General features: G+C 55.0%; 1 protein-coding gene and 1 long non-coding RNA gene across 2 annotated transcripts in view; both read left to right on the forward strand.

Annotated features, from left to right (window-relative positions):
• The first annotated feature begins 4,976 nt into the window (after nucleotides 1-4,976).
• On the forward strand, nucleotides 4,977-12,514 carry LOC124519273 (uncharacterized). The gene is made up of 2 exons (XR_006964075.1): nucleotides 4,977-7,004; nucleotides 10,968-12,514. It is a non-coding gene; the product is annotated as an uncharacterized LOC124519273 (long non-coding RNA).
• A 4,787-nt stretch (nucleotides 12,515-17,301) lies between these two features.
• SUN1 (Sad1 and UNC84 domain containing 1) overlaps nucleotides 17,302-23,187 on the forward strand; it is a 52,697-nt gene continuing 46,811 nt past the window's right edge. Inside the window, exon 1 of the mRNA XM_047089393.1 lies at nucleotides 17,302-17,380. The gene's annotated coding sequence lies outside the window, so the exon portion shown is untranslated. The remainder of the gene's footprint in view (nucleotides 17,381-23,187) is intronic.

The raw sequence follows: 23,187 nt of genomic DNA on the forward strand, positions 1-23,187 counted from the left end.
TTTTGTATGCCTGTGTTAATGTTCTTTAGTAGTTAATCAACATTTTTAGAAATCGCTTATTTTTCCCTTAGATCTCATCTCCCGGCGACCCCCGCCCCGAGATCTGGGTGGCGGGCCCCAGGCTCTCCCACTGCTCGGTGCAGTGTCCTCTCTGGACACCAGGTGGCAGGAGCTCCAAACCCCATCACGAGGCCGGCCGCCAAGCTCGTGGGGCCCTCCGCGGGCGCGCCTGAGTGTGCGGCGCAGGCAGGGAAAGCGGGCCTGGAGAGGCAGTGGGATCCAAACCACGCCAGCCGCCAGGGAGAGGCAGGACGTTGTTTCTGCACATCTTCAAGGGGAAGTGTGCAGAGGCAGCAGGACAGTGAGTCAGTACCACTCGGTGTGACGTGAGCAGGTGTGTGTCCAGAGAAAGACACAAAGGCTCAGCTGACGGGGTTAGCGATCTAAGTGCCTGAGAACCGACGTGTCCTTGGCAAGTGTTATGCACTCTTCGCTCAACTCCTCAAATGTTCGTGGAGCCCTACCCTCCCTGTGCTGGTGGCCGAGGACAGGGACACGTAGAATTCGGTCCCTGAGGGGTGTCTGGGGGTCTCAGCCAGTTAAGCGTCCAACTCTTGATTTCGGTTCAGGCCATGATCTCATAGTTTGTGGGATCAAGCCCCGCATTGGGCTCAGTGCTGACGGTGTAGAGCCTGCTTGGGATCCTCTGTCTCTCTTTCTCTCTCTGCCCCTCCCCTTTTAGCACTCTCCCTCTCTCAAAATAAATAAAAAATAAACATTAAAAAAAAAAAACTGGTCCCTGAAAGTTTACAGCATTATTGAGATGTAATTTACGGAGCTGTGCGCCAACCGCCGTGGCTGGTTCAGCACTGTATCGTGCGAGGGCCCCCACCCACCCAAACCCGTGTGCAGCCGATCCCTGCCCACATTCCCAGCCCCAGCAAGCACCGAGCTGCTCTGTGTCTAAAGTGGTGTGTGTTCCGGATGCCTCATATACGTGGGACCATATGATAGGTGGTCTTAGGCGTCTGGCTTTTTTCACTTAGCATAGTTTTTGAGGTTATCTATTCACGCACTGGTTCGGGGATCGGCACCTCTTTCTGGAAAGGGCCAGAGGGTAAATATTTTAGGCTTTGTGGACCCAATTGTCCCAACTCTACTGTTTTCCGTTCACCTGTTGATGGGCATTTAGGTTTGAGGCCATTATGAATAAAACCACTCTGAGCTCTGTGGTACGCGTAGATGATTCATGGCCATCGCTCTTCGGCGGGTACCTCTGAGTAGAATTACTAGGTCATATTTGATACGTGTTTGTAGCCCCGGTTGACTGATTTATTGTTATTTTTTACTGCTTCACTGAGGGATGCCTGACCTACGATTCACTGCACATAACTTAAGTGGGCACTTTGAGAAATCCCGACACACGCATACACGCATGGAACCACCACCACAGGCCAGACCGCCAACCTCCCCGCCACCCGCAGGCATCCTCTCCCGCCCCTCTGCCCACCTCCAGGCAACTCTGATCTGCCGTGGTCACTGCCCCGTAGTCTGCACTCCGTGGGACTGTACGTAAGTGGACACAGTGTTTCTGGTTTCCCTCCCTCGCCCGCGTTCCCAAGGCATAACCAAGATGCACCCACGTTGTAGCGCCGGTGGGTGGCGGCTCGTTCCTTTCGTTGCTGAGCAGTAGTGTTCCGCCCTGTGTCTACACCACACCTGGGGGCCGTCACAGAGATGGCCTCTTGGGACACTGTGTGCACGTCGTCGAATGGACACGCCTTTCATCTCTCTGGGGCGGACGCCCAGGAGGGGAGAACGTCCAGCCGGAGCGGCGGGACCACCTCATCCGCCCACCAGCACCACTGTCCTGCCGACACGTGACACGGCAGCGTCTTTAACCGGAGCCACTCTAACGGGCACGGAGGGCGACTTCGGGATGGCTTCGGTCTGCATTTCCCTAACGTCTAAGGATGCGGAGCCCCTCCCACGTGCTTGTCTGTCTGTATGTCTTCACTGGTGAAATGTCTTAAAATCTTTTGCCCATTTTTTCAAAATGAGGTCTTCATATTGAATATGAGATACTGTGGATACGAGAGCTTCGTCGCGTACGGCTTGCAAATATTACCGCTCGTTCTGGAGCTTATTTTCATCTTCCTCTTTGGGCTTTTGTTTTTGAGTAACCTCCACATCCAGCGCGGGACCCAGACTCACAACCCGAGATGGACAGTCGTGTGCTCCACCAACTGGGCCAGCCGGGCACCCGTTTTCACCCTCCAACAACGTCTCTCGAAGAACAGAAACTAGTTTCGAAAGAGCGTATCATTATGTTATTTTATTGTGTTTTTTGTGCTCTAAGAAATCTTCACTGAAACGCCAGTTTCACTTCTAAACTTTAAGAAGCTCAGAAAGTTCTTTACACAAAGATGATTCCTCTGCCTGCCCCTACCTACAGCACCAAAGGCAAGCTTCACTTGCTTTGAAAATCTCCTTTTTGTGGCCTCTATGAAAACACGGCATGTCTCTAGGGGCAGTTGGTGCAAGATAAAACATGTAGCCCCAGACATGCCCGTATAAAGTGTAGTAGTGACTAAACCACGCTGTATAGAATGAACCGTATGGAAGAGGAGAGAGCTAGCCTGTTTGCTCTCATGCGCATAAACTAGTTCTGGAAGGGCACAGAAGAAACTCGTGAGGGTGGTGGCCTCCGGGGAGGGCGCCTGTGTGACAGCTGCAGTGAGAGTTCTATCTGTGCCCTTTGGTGTCTCTGAATTTGCTTTCTTATAAAAATGTTTGTTGGGGCGCCTGGGTGGCTCAGTCGGTTAAGCGTCCGACTTCAGCTCAGGTCATGATCTCGCAGTTGGGGAGGTTGAGCCCCTATCGGGCTCTGTGCTGACAGCTCGGAGCCTGGAGCCTGCTTGGGATTCTGTCTCTCCCTCTCTGCCCTGCCCCTGCTTGCACTGTCTCTCTGTCTCTCAAGAATAAATAAATATTTTTTTTAATGTTTGTTCATCTTGAGAGAGTGAGCTGCGGAGGGGCAGAGAGAGGGAGAATCCCAAGCAAGCTCCTTGCTGTCAGCACAGAGCCCAACGCAGGGCGTGATCTCCGGAACCATGAGGTCATGATCTGAGCAGAAATCAGGAGTCAAGACGCTTAACTGACTGAGCCACCCAGGCGCCCCCCCCCCCAGTTGTTTTCCAACCACTGAATCAACACGGTCATTTCAGGGACCGTTACCCTCTTTTCTCTACTCGCACATGTGCAAACTTTGTGTGAACATTCCCATAATTGAAAGTGTTACAAACCTGAAAAACAATCATGGGACGATCTGGAAGGCACAGGCTCCGACTGGTGCTGAGGCCACCGCTCCCCGGGGGGGGGGGGGGGCGTCCCCTTTACTAGACTCACCTTTCCAGTCGCCTTACAATCAGGGTGGAAAATTAAGTTTTCTCTAAAGGAAAAGCTTTCTTCCTGACTTTTCTCCATCTTCCGGACTGTCTCAACAGCCAGGGTCATCCGGACATCCAGTCACTGCCTGTGTGATGTCAGACACGAGGGAAAAATTACTACGTGTTACTTAGGGTGGGCTACGGATTTTCAGAGGCCACGGGCAGTGCGGTCGTGGATGAGAACTGCTGTCCCAGAAGGGAGGCTGCAGCCTGGACTCTATTCCCCCAGCCCCTCCTTTGACCTGGGAGTGTCCTTGGCCTTGCCCCAGGGTCTGAGCCTCCTTCCTGTGACTCTTCCTGGCTGGGGCGGGGAGGCCTGGGACCTGCTGCGAGGACAGCGGCACTGGCTGATTTGTCCCCAGGCATCTGCGCGGGGTTTTCCGGTTTGGGACAGTGTAACTTGGAGACACGGCAGTGCCTGTTGCTGGCGGACGAGAAAGATAACCATAGACAGAAGAACCTATGAAGAAGTCTAAGTGTTCTCTCCCGGGCCTAACTGCCGGGCGCCTTTATCCTCTAGGACTTCGTTAGTTTACATTTTTGTCCTTCAGAATGTGAGTTGACCGTTTTGGCTAAGATTGAGCGCAAAGAGGTGCAGCGACCACGGCAAACGTAAAACCGGGAAACACTGAACGCAGGCGAACTGGCTTTGGTGTGCAACATTGGCAATGTTTCGGTCGACAAGCAACAGGATCAACTGTTCTGGGCTGTGTGCGCACGCAGGGGCGTCCTGGTTCTAGTGCGAGCACACCCACCGGTCCTGCCGCTTGCACACCGGCAGGTGACCGAGGCTGGGCAGGTCAACAACCTGCTGGAAACGGTCCTCCTGGGGAGGCTTCACTCGTCCTTGAGAAGGGGCCCTGGGCCTCCCGGTGGGATGACGGCCCTTGCCACTAACCCTCTCATCAAAGGGCTGTAACCTGCACATCTTCCCCTTATTCACGACGTGAAATTTATTCTTGAGAAACCACTGTGAACATTTCACACACGACTTGAAACCCCTGATAAAACACGTAGTGGCAGAACCACGATTAGGCACTACCAACGTGTATAGGACTCGCTCTAGGACAAAACCCTATCCTCCCCCAGCTGCGTGGCCTGGGATGCCTCGGATCGGAGCCCAAGAGCCCACCGCCAGACATGGTGGAGGCGCCAGCGTCACCTAGCAGCCGGTGCCCAGGCCCAACATGCAGGGCTGGGTGCAGCTGGGGGCAACTGGGGGCAGCCGGCGTTCCCTGCGCCCGGAGTTGCCGGCTCCCCTAGCGCTCGCGCCCCTAGCACCCCCAGCACGCCCGGCGCCCGCCCCCACAGCCCCCGGGGCCCTGTCGCCTCCGAGTAGCCTGACAGGTGCCCCTGCTGTCGCTTGGAGCACGTGATCACCAGCCGACGACTCGGCGAGCGCCGCCCCGCGCCTGCGGCAGCCGACGCTCTGGAAGACACGGCGCGGGCGCTTCTGCGCCGTCGCCCCCGATTGGCCGCGTCCGGGTCACGTGGCCGCACCCCTCCTCTGGAGGGTGGAGGTCCCGGGTCCGAGCGCCGCCTCGGCAGTGGCTGGTGCGAGGGTGGCGTTGTCCCCCTCCTCCGAGAAATGCACCTGCGGTCCCCCGGGTGTTCGCAGCCTGCGCTGCTGGCGCCGGTTCGAGCCGAGCGTTCTTCCCTCGAAACGGCGGCCAACCGCGGTCAGAACGACCCGTTCGAGGTCAGAGTGTCCGTCTCCCGAGCGTCGGTCTGACCCAGAGGAGGTGCTTGGGCCACTGGGCTTCGAGCCCATCCTCACCGGGCTCACTCCGCCCGCCGTCCCCGCTCGGGGAGGGGCCCAGGGGGCGAGGGGAGGTGGTGCCGACCGACCGCAGCCCCGAGCGCGGCAATTAGCCCTTCTCCCTCGGGGGGGGGGGGGCCGGGAGCCGAGGCCACACCCTGCACCTCCAAGTGCGGCCCGGACCGCGGGCGCTTAGCCCCTCCTCCTCCGGGGTGCCCCGCCCGTCGAGGCCTCGCCCCGCTCCTCCGACTGCAGTCGCCCGCCCCAGACGCCGCCCTCAGAAGACCCGCAGGGCCCCCTCCCCCACACCCCCTCCGCGCTCCGCTGCGGGGACTCCACCTGCTGCCCGCCGCAGCCTCCCGGGTGGGAAGCACACCCCTCGGGGACCTGGGGTGGGAGGAGGAGGCCGGGAGTGCCCTTCCTTCCCTCTTCACCACACCCTGCTGCTGCTTCCGAATGAGCCTATAAACGAACGGCCGGGTTCCAGGGCCGGCACCGTCGGGAGAGCACAGGATGAGCCCGATGCGTCCTGTGTCGCCAGAAGGGAAGGAGGCGCTCACCGACGGATATGGGGTGTGCAAGGGCTCAGGAGCCAGCCCGGAGGAGCTCCCGGCCCCCCAGGCTGGAGCAATAATGAGCGCAGAGGTAGTGCTGTTGGACGATAACTGTTTTCGTAGCTGAACACCCACGAGTCCATAGCGCTATAAAGAAACAGCAGCCAAGTCGGTGAGGGAGAAGGGACGGCCCTTTCCTGTAGAAATATCACAAGAGATGTAGTAGGGGTGAGGGAGGCCGGGGAGCGACTCGAGGCAGACGCCACCATGGTGCCTCCGCCGTGGCGGTCACCGCGAGATCGGACGGTGCTAAGATCAGCGAGCAGAAGCTGAACTGCTTCCCATCTCTCCCCCAAGACGTTTGCCGATTAACGGGAACAAATAGTGAGTTCACAGTGGAGAAACTCGGTCGACGCCCCGCAGCCAGGTGATGAAGCCACGGCATAGTCCCTGATGTAGCAACGCGTTGAGAAAGGCCCGACATCACTTCTGTGGTTTTCTCGCCAGGATCCTGGGAGCAGGTCAGAGAAATACAGCAGGACATTGTTCAGCGGAACAGAGTGCTCTCCCAAAGGGCCACGCTCCCGGCAGATAAGGCAGTCCTCAGGAGCTGTCCCAGATTGGAGGTGTGTGAGGAGCATGACAGCCAAACGCGACGTGGGGCTCTGGACTGGCCCAGACCGGGAAGAGTGCGTTAGTGGAAAACATGAAATCTGAATCAAGTCCAGAGTCAGTTGACAGCGTGCACCACGGACTGAATATTCACGTTTTCCCCAAACTTGGCCTTTGAAACCTAATCCCCAGTGTGATGGTGTCTGGAGGCGGGACCTGCGGGAGGTGCTGAGGTCCTAAGAAATGGAGCCCTCCTGAATGTGACCCGCGCCCTCATAGAAGAGCCTAGAGAACCAGCGTGTCCCTTCTGCCACGCGAGGACGCCGAGAGAAGACAGCTGTCTGTGAACCAAGAGGCGGGCTTCCGCCAGGCACCAACCTGCCGAAGCCTTGGCTTTGGACTCCAGCCTCCAGGACCGTGGGAAGCACACGCTTGTCGTTCTGGCTCCCCGGCCTGTGTTATTTTGTTCCGGCGGCCCCACCAGACCGAGACAGTATTGCACCAGAATTAGCTACCTGGCTTTGATATTTATGCCATAGATCTGTAAGGCGTTAACGGTGGGAAAAGCTGGGCAAAGCATTTGCGAATTGTCTGCGCTTTGTTTTGCTTTCTTTTGTTTGCCAGATTCAGGTGGGCCAGGGTGAATTCATCCTTCTCCTGGGCTGGGGGAGCAAGGGGAGTCCACGTCCGGGCTGCCCTCGTGTCCCGGAATGGGGCGAGCTGATGGGAAGCTCGGGTGGATGCCCTTCATGGGCTCTCGGGTGCCCAACCTGCCTTTCCCGGCTTGGCGAGTACGGATGCGTCCGGCAGGGACAAGCTCGGCAGATTGGAGAGCGGCGAGGAGCCCGGGTTGGGGGGCTTACGGATGAGCAGGAGGAAGGTGGCAGGAGGCGAGCTTAGACAGATGGCCAGCATGTCATGGGGGCCACATCGGGTGAGGTTAGAGAAGGAATCCTCACCCACCCCTTCACATCTCCCACCTCCATTTAGTACGGTTTGAGTGTCCTTTTGGGTTTTTCTCAATTACCCGTGTAGCATTATGTCCTATTTCCTACTTAAGGCTCTGTATCTGGTCCAGCAGCTTGGATGGTTTCTGCGTCCTCTCCCACCCCAGAAGAGAGGGATCCCACCCTCCCCTCGGCCTCCCATGCCTCCACCGCCTCCTGGCTCACGTCACCTATGCTTTTGCCTGGACATTGTCCAGGTTGCTGCTTATCATTAGACGAGATTGTGTTGCTTGTAGGCTGATGCCAAAGTCTAGAAGTCAATCAGCAATATTTTCCCTTTATGGCTGCTATATGAGTTTTATTTCTTGAACAACCTTTTGAACGAGCATTTTCTCTCTTAATGCCCGATGGCCTTAAGGAAAATGATTACATTCCATGAATAGCCCAAGATGTTGCCGTAGTTTTCTTTGGGCCATATTTGCACAGCTCGTGGTTACAGCTTTTCGTTTTATTTATTGAGTTTCTGATTGCCTTTATTTTTTCTCATTTTCTAAAGAGCGTGCCTTCATCGTATCGTCACGTTGACACAGCCTCTCATGCTAGATCTTGCCCCAGATGCCCGCCTTTTCCCCTGGAGTGGTCAGTCCCAGAGCTCTCCAGCCTCTTTGCTGTCCAGGCCTGCTGCCCGGCCGTCACCGTGGACATCACCCCACGAGCCTCCGGACTGGCCCGCTGCTCAGCTGGTCCCATGCTTCCCCTGTTCTCGGTGTCCTTGGTTCTCTGACATACGTTACAAGCAGGTCCTCAGAAAGGGGAGTCTTTGCGCGCTAAGAACGCCTTTAATTTGCCGTCCTAGCGGACGTAGACTTGTAGATCCCAAGTCTCCCCTCAAATTGTGAAGGCGCAGCTCTGTTAGTGTCTTGCTGTTGACAGTTTGATGACGCTTCCTTTGTAAGAGTCATGAGTTCAATTTCTGGATGCTTTTAACATCCTTCTTTATCCCTAATGTTCTGTCTCAGTCGGTTGGGCATCCGACTTGGGCTCAGGTCAATATCTCACGGTTCGTGGGTTCAAGCCCCGCGTCGGGCTCTGTGCTGACAGCTCGGGGCCTGGAGCCCGCTTCCGATTCTGTGTCTCCCTCTCTCTGCCCCTCCCCTGCCTGTGCTCTCTCAAAAATAAACATTACAAAATATTTCCTGGCATAGTTTTTCCAAGGGTGTGTGTCCATGCAAACAAATAGGCCCAGGGTCCATTTGTTGTACAGAACCCATCGGCCTCACGTGGGTCAGTCCGCCCCCCCACCGCCTCCCAGAACCCAGAGTCAGATACATCGTGTCCAGCAGAAGCATCATGTAACACGTATGCATCGAAATTTTTCTAATGGCTGCGATAGGGGAAAAAAAGAAATGGAGGAAATTCATTTGGATAACATACTTTATTTCACCCAGACCCCGTATATAAAAAAAATTATTTCACTGGTCAACCTAAAATAGAATGAGTTATTTTACATTCTTTTCTTCATACTAAGTCTTTTCAAATCTGACGTGTGTTTACACACACAGCACATCTCTCTGACGACCGATAGGACTTTCAACCGTCGTGGTTCACCTGGAACCACCGGGGTTCTGGCTCTGAGCGTCCTACACCCCACGAAGGCCAGCCGGGGGTGGAAAGAGCGCCAGAGTTCCTCAAAGGGTCTGGAAGGTTGGGGCGAAGTACAAAAGCTTGAGCACGTGGTGGGCGTGAGCAGCTCGTCTTTGACTTTGGCCGTGGGTTGCCGCAGGGGTGTCTTAAGGTGGTATTAGGTTGTCCTCCCTTAATGGGTTTTTCCTCCCGTTTTCACTACAACACAGCTTGCCTGCGAAATGGAAAAATAATAAAAGCTGAAAAGTGGCCGCGGGTGTGGCCCCACTGCGGCCTGAGCGACGCCCTCGCGCCCCATCAGAGGCAAGCCTCGCTTCTCTCCCGCCTGGCTCCCGGGTCGCCGTGTGCAGGCCGCCCTCTCTCCTCTGGACCGGTTCAAGTCCCCAAGCAGGTGGTGTTACAATCTGTGGGGGAATTTCATCCACAGGCAGAATCTGGGGAAGGCTGCTTTCCAGATGGTTCGTGATGGTTCACATGCAGTCTACCCCCTTCACCGTTTTTTTTTTTTAATTTTTTTTTTAACGTTTATTTTTGAGACAGAGAGAGACAGAGCATGAACGGGGGAGGGTCAGAGAGAGGGAGACACAGAATCGGAAACAGGCTCCAGGCTCTGAGCTGTCAGCACAGAGCCCGACGCGGGGCTCGAACTCACGGACCGCGAGATCGTGACCTGAGCCGGAGTCGGACGCTTAGCCGACTGAGCCACCCAGGCGCCCCTATGAACTGGTTAATTTTACATTATGTGAATTTCACCTCAATTAAAAGAAAAGTTAAAAGGGGGGAGTTGCTCAAGGCCAGGATGCGGACTCGGGCTTTTCCTCTGCGTGACCTGAGAGCCACGGGTGGTTGTGAAGGGAGAGGTCATGGGACCAAGAAGGCTCTGACGGCTAAGCCGGAGCAGGGACACCGGCTGGGAGGCTCCTGTGGTAATCTGAGCAAAGAGCGGTAGTGGCTTGGGTCAGGGTCATGGCCGCAGAGAGGGGACGCGGTCCGACTCTGCATCTGTCCGCAAGGTAGAGGGGAACCCGAGAAGAGGTGGATTGTAGGTGATCGGACGTCTGCAGCCAGAGGTCAGGGATGGTTCCCATCTGGAGACACGAATCTTGGCACCCTCGGCCGACGACGTGTTGAAAGGAATGCGCGTTGGACAGAAATACGCCGTCCAGGGATGGGCATCGAGGGGTTGGAGGGATGAGGAGGCTCGAAGAAGCCGAGGAGGAGCCGGCGAGCCAGGGGACGCGTGGAGCGGGGTTGGGGCGGAGCACGATCTAGATGAGGCCGCCGCCGCCAGGCACTGGCTTCCGTGAGGCAGAGGTCGGCAGTGGCCTCAGCAGAGGCAAGGAGGGCTCCAGAGAGAGCACGAGGAGGCTGGGGGAGCGGATCGTTCCCCCAAGGAGAGGAACGAGGAGGCAGGCAGAGGAGGGCCTGGGAGGGTTTTTGAGTTTTGTGGTTCGGTTTCTCGGATGCGAGCGATTTTGCTTAGCAAAGGATGGGGGAGGGGTACAAGATGTCCCTCAGCAGGTTTATGAAACACACGCGGCGGGGTGATCAGTGTGCCCACCAGAACCCCGAACGTGACTTCATTTGGAATAAGGGTCTTTTCGGATCTAATTTCAGTAAGAGTCTCGTGATGGGGTCACCCTGGGTTAGGGCAGGCCCTAAGCCCACTGACGGGTGACCTTACAGGAGGAGAAAGGCAGGAAAGGACACCCACACGGGGAAAGAGCCGGAAGCAGGAGGCCACAGCAAGGACGGCAGGAGCCTCCAGAAGCTGGAGAGACACGGAGGGACCCTCCCCACTTACGCACAGCAGCCTGGAAGAGCCTCCCTCACGAGGCTCCTTGCAGCCCTTGGCTGCTGCTGTTAGGGACGCAGGGAGAATAAAACAGAGAGAACCCCTTGTCGACAGTGAGCGCATCCCTACGCGGATCTTGGAATTCTGCAATTTGGGAAAGCTGGCCCGGAGCGGGACGGCCACAGCTGTCTGTCTCGTTCCTTCTAGGCGTCCCTACGTTGTTCGCGTGTGAAACCACACCAGGGCCTGGGAGCCACCGTTGCCGGCCGCAGGGCACAGTCACAGACAGCAGAGGCCAGCAGGTCCTTTGTGGATGACACCCCCCGGCCCAAGGAGGACCCAGAAGCAGCAGGGGCAGGAACCAGCGCAAGAGGGGAAATCGTTCCCCCTCGCCGGGCGGGCGCTGCCCCTGGTAACTTTCCTAACCCGGCACCCGGCCAGCCCCGCCCCCTGATCTCATGTTGGCCCTCGGAGCCGGGCTTGGGTTTCTGACCCCGGCTTTCCTCCTCCTCTCTCGGGAGTCAGGTTCTGTTTACGAGGCTTTCCTCCTCCTCTCCCTGGAGTCAGGTTCTGTTTACAACTGAAAGCAACCGTGCCAAACTGGAGGCAGGAGCTCCCGGAGGAGAGAGAACTGTTCCCTCCGCGGTCGTTGCCCTCCGTCTGCTTCCCTGGCCTCGAGCTGAGACCGTGAGCAGCCGTGTCACCGCCCTGTTTCCACTCCGGCCGGGCTGTGACCAGCAGCAGCGGGGAGGCGGGCATCGCAGGCACCGGCGGTTTGGGAGTGTGGTGGATGGGCCGGCAGCCCACCAGGCTGTTTGCTTCCAGGCAGAGAAGCAGACCCTGGCTGCCCTTTGTGGGGAGGCCCCCCAGACCCTCCCGCCTGCCTCTCCTGGTCCCTCCCTTACGCGGAGGCCTCCAGCACCCCCGGGGGCAAGGTCCTCTCCGGTGTGGAGACCAGGCCGTGGGCTCTGGGTGCAGAGGCCACTTGAGTCATGCTCCCGAAAGCCCTTGTCTTCACGCACATGATACGTGACAACCAGGAGTGTCCCTTGGCCTGGTGAGCCGGGGTGTAAGGTGACGCCTCGGGCCTGCAGAACGATGGGGTTTCGGAGGTGAGCGACCCACCTGCCCGCAAGCCCACGACGTGGGTCCCGAGGCCGTCCCCAGACTCCAGCCTGTCTGCTCCAGAGCTGACCCTAGGTTCCATCCCATGTACTTCCTGCTGTCACTGCTGGGTAGCAGTGGACATGCCTTACCGGTCACCTCCAGAGGGCCGGCCACTGCAAACACTTTACCTCCATCCTCGCACAGACCCTGCAGGCACACACTGTGAATCCTGTCGATAGGGGAGGCCCCTGGGGCTCAGAGAGGCCGAGGACTTTGGCCCGGGCCACACAGCTCCAGCTGGCCGACTCAGGGTGGGTGTGAGGCCGGAGCCACCGGTCCCCCCAACCCACACTCCCCCTGCTTCGCCCTTGGGGGAGAATACCAACCTACAATCTTCCACTCTTCGCACCTCTCACGACTTTATTCCGCACCTGTGGGTTAAGGCAAAATGGGTTTTTGAGTGGCGTGAAATTATTTTGAAAAAATCATGTTTAGTTCCAAAAAATGGGAAAGTATCAGAGAAAGTTTGGTTCTGTTGCTTCTCTACCTTGACTGAAATCTGGTGGGTTTTTCTTCATTAACTCTTTGGAATTTATGTGGTTGTAAATAAATAAATTATACTTGTACTCACTCATAGGATCCACAAACATACTGAACTCATTTGTTTCTATGATACATGTAGATATTTACGTGATGTATAAATGTACTGTTTGTAAACATAGTCTGTATTTAGTCATGTTTTAATAACTTCTCTAGATGCAATATAATAACTTTTTTTTAAAGTAGGTTTCACACCCAGTGCAGGGTCCAACATGGGGCTTGAACCCAGGGGCTCTGAGATCAAGCCCTGCGTGAGCTTGAGACCAAGAGTCAGACGCTGAACCAGCTGAGTCACCCAGACGCCCCTTGAAATAATGACTCTTTTTTTTTTTTTTAATTTTTTTTTTTTCAACGTTTATTTATTTTTGGGACAGAGAGAGACAGAGCATGAACGGGGGAGGGGCAGAGAGAGAGGGAGACACAGAATCGGAAACAGGCTCCAGGCTCTGAGCCATCAGCCCAGAGCCTGACGCGGGGCTCGAACTCACGGACCGCGAGATCGTGACCTGGCTGAAGTCGGACGCTTAACCGACTGCGCCACCCAGGCGCCCCAATAATGACTCTTTTTAAAAAAATGTTTATTTATTTTTGAGAGAGAGAGAGAGAGAGACAGAATGTGAGCAGGGGAGGGGCAGAGAGAGAGGGAAACACGGAATCAGAAGCAGGCTCCAGGCTCTGAGCTGTCAGCACAGAGCCCGTTGCGGGGCTGGAACTCATGAACCGTGAGATCATGACCTGAGCTGAAGTCGGATGCTTAACTGACTGAGCCCCCCAGGCACCCTGAAATAATAATTCTTAATAGAACACATAACCACATTAAGTCGAACATTTATAATGAAGATAGCTGTGTCTAAAATCGGTAACGTGTCGTCTCTGCACTGACAGGCCCCACTTGTGGGTAACACGCTGGCTAAGCTTCTGCACAAGACACACCCTGGGAGGGGACTGAACACCCACCACTACGAGAACATCAGGTCAGATTTATTCTGTCCTCAGTGTGGAATACGACACATCCGGCAGCAGGGATGGAGTCGAGCCCTCGAAATCAAGGGGTTCCATCTCAAATCCTAACGTGGGGGGCTCGCTGAGCAGAGCGGGGCACGCACTGGTGCTCCAGATGCACTGATACCCAGGGCTGTGCGTCCTTACAGGTACCTGCTCGTGTGCGGGAGGAACAGCCACTGCTGATCGGTCCGCCAGCCTCCTAGCTGAGGGAAGGCATCGAGGGCTGAGAAGGGGACGGGGGAGCATTAGCTATGAATCATCTATCTATCATCTATCTATCCATCCATCCATCCATCCGTCTTCTCCTTACCTAGTTATTTATCTACCATCAATCTGTGTAACGTCCCCCACCTCCCCATCAAGTGTGGAAGGAGGCGGTAATTAAACCCTCCTCCATGGCCATCATCGTTGAACCCTTCTCATTTGACCCATTTATTCTCCGTATCCTTCCCTACTCCACTGCCACCCCCGTCCCCATAGGCATCTGTACCGTATGCTTGGTGTCTTTCTTGTTGCCAGTGTCCTCATTAGACATACAGCACTGTTTGGGTGTGTTTTCGCTTACCTAAATGGTGTCCCGCTGCGGGAAGGAGTCGGTATGTGTTAGTCTGGGTTCTCCAGAGAAACGGAACCAGTGGGAGAAATGTCATGCACGCGAGGTACGCACCCACAGGACATCTGGATGTATGTACCATATATAACAAGTTTATGTGTCTATATATGTGTGTGTGTGTGTGTATGTGTATAAATATATGAAATTGTCACATGATTATGGAGGCTCAGACATCCGGTGGCTGGAGACCCAGGGGGCCGATGCTGTGAGCTCCAGTCTGAGTCTGATCCAAAGGCCGGAGAAGACCGATGTCCCAGCTCAAGGACAGGCAGGCAGACAGAGACAATCCTTTCTCCCTCTGCCTTGTGCTCTATCCCGGCCACAGTGGATTGGACGAGGCCCACCCACACTGGAGGGGGCCATCTGCCCTACCAGTCTGCTGAATCAAATGTTTATCTCATCTGGAAACACTCTCACAGACATGCCCAGAATAATCTGTGAGCAAATATCTGGGCCCCCGGTGGCCAGTCCAGCTGACACATAAAATTAACCGGCACACCATCTTCCCAGTTCGCCTAGGCCGATCCAGGTTGTTGCCCCACTGGGCCAGGGCCCCCCTGTCTGCCAGGGTGTCGGGGTCTGCACGACCAGAGGTGTCCTCACTGCCCCGCTCGACACGGCCAGTGCCCATCTACCCACTGCCGAGTACAGCTTTTCGTTCCTCCCTAGGGTGTCAGAATGGGTGTCCCGGAAGGGAGGGCCTGCTCAGGTCCCCTTCCCACGGGTCTGGGGCGGGGTGTGAGGTCACGGGGCGCGAGCATCCCTGTGCCCCCGACCTGCGCACCAGCGCTTGGTGGTACCCACCCTCTGCTGCCCGCTGGACGGAGGTGCAGAGGGAAGAAGTTACTTACTTCCATTTGCATTCTTTGGATCACAAGTGAACTCAAGCATCTTATCTTTTTTTTTTTAATGTTTCATTTATTTTTAAGACAGAGAGACAGAGCATGAGTGGGGAGGGGCAGAGAGGGAGGGAGACAACAGAATCCGAAGCAGGCTCCAGGCTCTGAGCTGTCAGCACAGAGCCCAACGTGGGGCTCGAACTCACATACTGCGAGATCATGACCTGAGCTGAAGTCAGGCACCTAACCAATTGAGCCACCAGGCACCCACTTTTAAAATTTCTAAAACTTTTGAGCTAATTGTGCAAAATACAGATAACATCAAGTAGGAAGAGAAAAGCCCCTACTTGGACAGAATTACAGCTGTCGGTTTTCTGTGCCGTGTGTGCGTGAGCCACGGAGTCCCACGGCCCACGCGTGTTGCGGTGAACCGCTCGTCGCTTCCTAAGTGCGTTTCAAGTCCTGGCCTCTGCATTTACGTGACACCGTAAGGCGCTCTTTTTCAAGAACTAGCTTTGTTCCTGGACTTGTGTCTTCCTCCCATGATTTAAGTCTACAGCGTCACGTTCCAGTCAAGTTCTCTCATTGTGATCTCACACTGACTGTCACTTGAAGAATTCTTTCCTTTTCTTTCCACCTGGAAGCCAGTGTCCACACGTACTCTGCTTCCTTGAACAGTCAGCGAAGGCCTCTCTGTCTTTAACTCCCACCTCGGGGCGCTGGCACCTGCACTCTTCTCCGCCCAGAATGTTCTCTCCCAAGTTCTCTGCTCATTCCCTCCCTTTGGGTCTCAAGTGTCACCGCCACATTTAAATTTGCAGGCCCCCCACATCCTAGCCCTGAGTCTGCTTTGTTTTCTTCCAAGGTGCTCACCACATTCCCAGACCACAGAAACACACGGTGCTGTTCCCGCATAGCTCTGCCCCCTGGAACTCGGGGACAGAGAATTTGCACCTCCGCACCTGCTACAGTACCTGGCACCCAGCAGACATGCGTTCAATCAGTGCAGTCCCAGTAAGGAGGACACAGAGGACTGAGGAACTGTCCAGGAGAGAGTGTGCTGGGTTTGGGGTAAAGGGAACACCAACCGGCCGGGCGAGTGGGGAAGGTCTAGTGGAGTAGGGCGGCCAACAGCGAGAGGGAAGGGGGGCGAACAAGGCAAGTCATGCGAGGGCCCCCATCGCCCCGACGGTGCTCATAGAGAAGTCTCTCCCTTCTCAGGCCTTGTCGTCCTCCAGGGTATTCGTCATGGTGCTGACCCGCCTCGCACAGCCATGGTAACAGATGGATTCCTTCCAACCGGTTCACTGGTACATTCCGGCCGCAGCCAGTTCAGTCCAGACGCGGCAACACAGGCCAGATGGAAGCCCGTAAGGGTGGTGAGGGTCGCAGGAAGGGCTCCAGGTGTGGAAGCTGTTCCCCAGCTCAGGTGCTCATCTGAGTCGGCACCACTGGGTTCCTCCCTGATTTCTGCCTCTTTCCCCATCACTGATACTCGCCAGGTGGCAGAGACAAGATACAGGGGAGGGGGGCTGTGGGTTTCCTCCCATCACTGTGTTTGCGCGCGCGGGCGGCGGGCTTCGCGGAGAAGAGGCCACTGTCATCTCTGCTTCGACCGCTTCTCCCTTCGACCGCATCCCATCCTGCTCGGTTTCCCCTTTGCACGTGACTCCAGTAAGTGCCTCTGTTTCTATTGTTTTCGCCAAGGATATTTTTGCCCTGCTGCCCCCACCTCGAAACCAAAACGGCTACCTGTGCGCCTCTAAGGCGACCTGTGCGGCCAGCTGGGCTGGCCGCTCCTGCGCACGCGCGGGCGCGGACCCCCAACTCCCCTTCAGGGAGTGAGCTCCGGGGTGAGCGCCCATCCGCGGCCCTGCAGACGCGGCCTTAGCGCGCGGCTCGGGGCGGAGAGGCGAGTACTCGCTCCGGCCTTCCCGCCCGCCAGTGTGTCTCCCCTTCCGTAGAGGGGGGCGGAGGATCGCTTCCGGCGCCGCCCGGACAGCGGGCAGAAGTGGACCGGGAGGCACGGGGCGGGGCGCCATCGCGGCCCCCAGCTCCGCGGGGCCGGGACAGGACTAGGGAGCCGGGCGACCGTAGCGGCCCCCCTTCCCCGCGGCCGCGCTCCCGCCTCCGCTCTACGGCCCCCGCGACGTAAGGCCCCTCCCGCCGTACGGCGCGGCGCTTCGAAGCCCCGCCCACTTCTCCGCCTCGGGGACCCGGCCTCAGCTTCCCATAGGCCAGGCCCCTGGACAGGCCGCCTCCTCATTGACCGAGGAGCTTCAGGCGGCGCGCTCGAGATTGGTGGAAGTCCGTGTCGCTCCCGCCCCGCCTCCGGGCGCGGCGCGCGATTGGTTGGCGTCCGCAAGGTCTCCTCTCGGGATCGAGTCTGGGCGGCGCGGACCAGGCCCGGGGCGGCAGCAGAGGCGCCCGGCGGAGGTGGCTGTGGCGCGAGGCAGGTGAGCTCCTGGGTGGGGGTGGAGGGCCGGGGCCCGGCGAGGCCGGCTGCGGGCACAGGACTGGGGCCAAGGCGTCTCTCAACGCGGGCGGGAGCGGCGGGCAGGCGGCGACCGGCGCGGGCCGAGCCTCGGGCCCCGCCTGGGCGGCCAACGGCCGCCGCCCCCTCCTCAGCCCCGAGCGTCCCCGCACCTGGCCCGGGTTCCGAGCAGGCCTGGCCCGGGGCGTCCCCTCCGCCCGACGTCAGTGGCGTGCCGGGGTCCCGGCGGGACGCTGGGGACGCGTGCGCGTCCGAAAGCCTCTGTCGCCGCCGCCCCCCGCCCACCCCGCGTGCTCCCGCCCCCCGCCCACCCCGGGTACACCCGGGCGACCCCCCCCACCCCCACGCATCGTGGATCCCCGCTCCCGCCCACACAACTGGGCGATCTGGCACCCTCGACCCCCCCTACACCCGTGCGCCCCCGACCCTCCTCACCCGCGTTGCCCCGACCCCAGCCCTCCCCCCACACACACCCCCGGGCGCCCCCGTACCCCGCCTCCCCCCGCACCCGCCTCATTCGGGCGCCCCTTACCTCTGTCCCCCCTCTCACTCGTCCGGTTCCCGGCCTCGGGTTGCTCGGCCTCCCAGGAATCCTGGGTTGGGTCGGGGGGCCGCCCTGCGTGTCCGGCTCGGGACGCCCCCCTTTTCCTGCTCTGCGGCCCGCAGACAGAACGCACCTGTGCTGCCGGGCGGGGCCGTCACCCCACGTCGCAGTCGCGAGCCCCAGGCCCGGTTCCCGGTCCCCGGCCGCAGGGAACAACCGCCGGGGAGCCCGGTTGCTGCCGCGCTGCCGCTGTTGGTGGGCAGGGCTCCCCAGCGCCCCCCTCGCTCGGCTGCGTGCCCGTGCCCCTAACCCCACGTCGGAATGGCTCGGCTCGGCTCGTGGGCGTTTTCTGAGCTTCCGGGGCTGCTGCCCAGGTGGGAGCTGCCCTGGGGCCTGGGTTTACAAGCCGTTTGTGCCCCCGGACGCCTCGGCCCAGAACCTTGGGTTTGGGTTTGTTTTCATCCATTTCGGTTTATACAGTTATTCCAAGTCGGGAAACTCATGATGGTTGGTTAGTTCTGGGGTATTTTCCCAGATTAGTTCCTCTGACAAGTTTCTCCTCTTTATCTTGTTTCAGTTTTCTTTTTTCTGTGTGTTTTAGAAATACTGTTACTTGGGCATTGGACCTCTTGGACCTTATTTCTACTCAGAAATAAAATCTTTATCTTTCCCATTTTTTCCATTTTTGTCTTTCTGTTTCACTTTGTAGGCGATTTCCTCAATCTTCCCCTAACTCTTTTATTTGGCATTTTATTTTGGCCACCATATTTAACATTTTTTTCAATGTTTTATTTATTTTTGAGGGAGGGAGAAAGAGTGCAGGGGGGGTGGGGAGAGGGAGACACAGAATCCGAAGCAGGATCCAGGCTCTGAGTTGTCAGCACAGAGCCGGTCGCGGGGCTCGAACCCATGAACCGCAAGATCGTGACCTGGGCCGAAGTCAGACGCCCAACCGACTGAGCCACCCAGGCGCCCCTTGGCCAACATATTTTCAATTTCCCAGAGCTTTTTTCCTCTAAAACTTAGTGACACACTTACTTTGTAAATGTGGTAGCACCTCATCGTCTCCCTCTGTAACCTCAGCGTTTGCTCGCTTTGGTATATCTTGGCCGAACTGTTGGGTGATCCCGAATAGAGTGGAGTCCCGCACGGTCCTTTGGAGGTTCTGTGCACCTGCTTTGGTCTTAGGGCTGTTGGCTGATAGCAGTTGGCTTTCGTACCTTTAGGTCCTTTTAATGGGCTTTTTATATTCTCAAAGAAGGGCTTTCCAGCCTCTCCCCTTGTTTTCAAAGTTGGCCGGAAGAGTGTGGCTGTGGCCTCCCAAAACTAGTAAGGAAGTGCTCACTCCTCTCCCTCTTCAGGAAGACATCCTGGAACTTGAGTTTTCCTCTTACCCTCTGGTGTAGAGAACCCTTGGTTTTATCCTCCGGTCTTTTTTACGGGAAGGTAGGAAGGGACTTGACGCCTAGTAGCTAACTGCTACTTTTTTTTTTTTGTGGCAGGACACTTAACACAGAATTTGCCACTTGAATCTGTACAGCTCAGTGGCATTGAGTGCCGTGCACAGTCGTCACCACTGTCTAGTTTCACAACTGCTTGTTCTGCACCCTCCGGGGGAGCCCCCAACCCGGTAGCAGGCACATCCCCGCTGCCCACTGCTTCCGAGCTCTGGCGTCTGCTAATCTGTTTTCTGCCTACGGATTTATGTATTCTGGATTTTTTATATACACGGGTCCATCCGATATGTGATCTTTTGTGTCTGCTTTCTTGCCCTTAGCATAAATTTTTCAAGGTTTATCCGTGTCGTATAATGTGTCAGTACTTCGTGCCTCTTTGTGCCTGCATAATATTCCACAGCACGAATGTACCACGTTTCCCATCCATTCATCAGTGAGTGGACATTTGAGTTGTTTTCATTTCTTATTATGAATGATGCTCCGGAGAACATTTGTACTCAAGTTTTTGTTTGAGTACTTGTTTTCAGTTTTCTTGGTATGTATCTAGGAGTGGAGTTGTTGGGTCATATGGTGGTTCTATTTAACGTGTAGAGGAACCACCAAACTGTTTTCCACAGTTGCTGCACCATTTTACATTGCCACCAACTCTGTGTAAGGGTTCCAGTCTCTCCATATCCTCTCCTGACTTGTAATCTTCTGTTTTTGCTTTGTTCTGTTTGTAATGGTCTTCCTGGTGGACGCGAAGTGGGGTCTCATTTTGATTTGCATTTACCTCATGACTGATGAGCATCTTTTCACGTGCTGGTTGGCCATTTGTGTATCTTCTTTGCAGAAATGTGTGTTCAGTTTCTTTGCCGATTCTTTATCTTTTCTGGACGAAGTCCAGTTCATCCATTGTTTTTTGTTGTTGTTGCTTATGTGTTTGGTGTCATATCTAAGAAACCATTTCAAATCCACGATCATGAAGATTTACCCCTATTTTTCACTTAAGAGTCTTAAAGTTTAAGGCATCCATGCCTTCCATCGGTTTTGAGTAAATCTTTGTATGTGCTGTGAGTTGGGGGTCCAGCTTCGTTCTTTTGCATGTGGATGTCCATTTGTCTTAGCATCACCGTTGAAAACTCTGTTCTTTGATTTGGTATCCTTGTAGAAAATCAGTTGACAATAAATGTATGGATGTATTTTCTGGACTCTCAATTCTGTGCTGTTAGTCTACATATCTATCCTTATGCAAGGAACAACACTGTTTTGTAGTGAGTGCATTTTGAGATCGGGAAGTGGGAGTCCTTCAACTTTGTTATTCATTTTCAAGATTGTTTTTGGCTGTTTGGGGGTCCGTTGCACTTCCATATGAAGTTAAAGATTAATTTTACCGTATTTGCAAAACCAGACCGTTGGGGTTTGATAGAGATTGCATTGAATCTGTAGATCTCTTAGGAGTGTGTTTCTGTGTTTCAAAATACTAACTCTTCCAGTCTACGAACAAGGAATGTCTTTCCATGTATTTTTCTTCCATTCAGCAGTGTTTTGTAATTTACAGCATACCAGTCTTGTACTTTTTTGGTCAAATTTATTTCTAAATGTGTTGTTCTTTTTGATGCTGTTGTGAGAGGAATATTTTTCTTAATTTCATTTCCAGATCGCTCATTGTTAGTTTGTAGAAATACAACTGATTTTTGTGTGTTGATTGTGTATCCTGCAACCTTGCTGAATTTGTTAAGTTTTTACAGTTTTTTGTAAGTTTTTTAGGAGTTTCCATACATGAGACCATGTTATCTGTGAGTGGAGATAGCTTTGCTTCTTCCTTTTCGATTTGATGCCTTTTGTTTCTTGTTCTTGCCCGATTGCTCTGGCTGGAGCTCCAGGACAATGTTGAATAGCAGTGGTGGAAGCGGGCACCCTTGTCTTGTTGATCTTAGGGGAGAACTTTCAGTCCTTTACCATAGAGTATAACGTTAGCGGTGGGTTTAAGTAAATGCATTTTATCAGGTTGGGGAAATTCCCTTCCGTTCCTAGTTTGTTGAACATTTTTATCACGAAAGAATGTTGCGTTTTGACAAGTGCTTTTCCTGCATGATCACGTGGTTTTGTCTGACTGCTTCTTAAACAGACTTCCAGCGTTTGATTCTTCCTGTATTTTTGGTTCTTTTCTACACACTCACTTGTAGATGTACGTAGGTGCCACTGCCTTAACCATTTGGGGGTTCCATGATGACAATCGCGTTATTTCTCCATGTTCCTCACTGTAAGCTTATGATCCAGCTTTTTATGGCATAGGTGTGTCTTCATTTATCCCTTTGCTTTCTAGTTTCCAGGTTCTTGCTATTTATTGTGTTCTCCTCCTTTGTTTTGCTCTGTGGATGTATGCCTTTAGGAAGTATGCCTTTTTAGGAGGGGTGTGCCATCTTTGTTCAGTGCATCATTTAAAACATTTTTTTATTTTATATTTTGGGGAGAGAGAGCGTGTGTGTGCAAGCTGGGGAGAGTGCGTGTGTGCCCAATGAGCGATCTGTGCAGAAGGAGAGAGGGAGAGAGAGAATCCCAAGCAGACTCCCCACTCCCAACGTGGGGCTCAAGCCCACAACCCTGGGATCATGACCTGAGCCGAAATCAAGAGTCAGACATTCAACCAACCCAGCCACCCAGGTGCCCCCCCCCCCCAGTGCACCATTTTAAACTGGAAATTCTTGGGTGACCTATTTTCAGAGAAAGCTGGCATTTGATGGAGTGTCTGCTCATAACCATTGTTTTCTGGTCTGAATTTATGATGGTCAGATGGTCTCCAGATTCTGAAAATAGAGCCAGTTTGAATTTGCTAACAGTATAAATGCCAGACGACATTTTTGAGAGAAGTGACAGGGGATGAAAGTTGCATCTTTGAGCTTTGCAGCTCCTGTCCTCACCTAAATACTTCAGGGTGAGGCAAGAGCCCAGGGAATTGCAGTGACCATGAGGCCCACTGCTGGTTCAGGTGCGGTGGTCTTGAGGACACCGCAGGAGGGAGCGCCCACATCTGGGTTCACAGGGCGGGCGGGAACAAGACGCTGATGGTGTCCCAGCAGGAGTGACGTGGGACCTGAGGTGCTGCTGCACCTCTCAGTGGAATAGCTGTGCCCATTCTCTGTCTTCCTCCCCTCGGAACTCATTGCTGTTAGGGCTGCTCGCCCCTCTGGATTTCGTGTGGAGGAGTGTGGACCTGCTGATGCGCGTGTGAAACCGGCTCACTTCCACTGGACCCAAATGAACAGGGTTGGCAGGGGGGACTTCTGCTGCTTATGATGCGCTGTTTGTCATAATCGTATGTTGTAGTCTGTTCTACTTGATTAACTTGTGTGATTATTAGGCGGTCTTGCGGTTTGAATCACATCTGTAATTAACCATGCTTGTTATTTGGGCGCGTCGTCTTTGGTCTAGTCACACGGGCACTCAGTGATTGGTCACTGGTTGCAAATTTTCGTTGAAGAGGTAACTATGTGACAGATGCTTTCTGATGTTTGTGCAGAATGAAAGCGCGGGTCCCAGATGTAAGGAGTGGGGAGAACGCTCGGTATAGATCAGCGATTCCCAGCAGGGGGGAGAAGCCTCTCTGGGCACTTGAGTAGCTTCAAAACAAAGCGGTGCTTTGCCTGGGTGCTTTTTTAGTCCTTGTCTTTATTTTGTTTGATCTTCAATTAATGGTATTAGAAGATGTGAGCTATATCTAGAATATGGAAAACAGATCCGTTGGATGGTGTCTTCACTTGTTGCTTATGCTGCAAACCTTTTCAC

The sequence above is a fragment of the Lynx rufus genome, unplaced genomic scaffold, assembly GCF_022079265.1.
Source record: "Lynx rufus isolate CCGP_SWC_20201006 ecotype Redwood Valley unplaced genomic scaffold, mLynRuf1.p SCAF_27, whole genome shotgun sequence".
In the NCBI taxonomy this organism is placed as follows: Eukaryota; Metazoa; Chordata; class Mammalia; order Carnivora; family Felidae; genus Lynx; species Lynx rufus.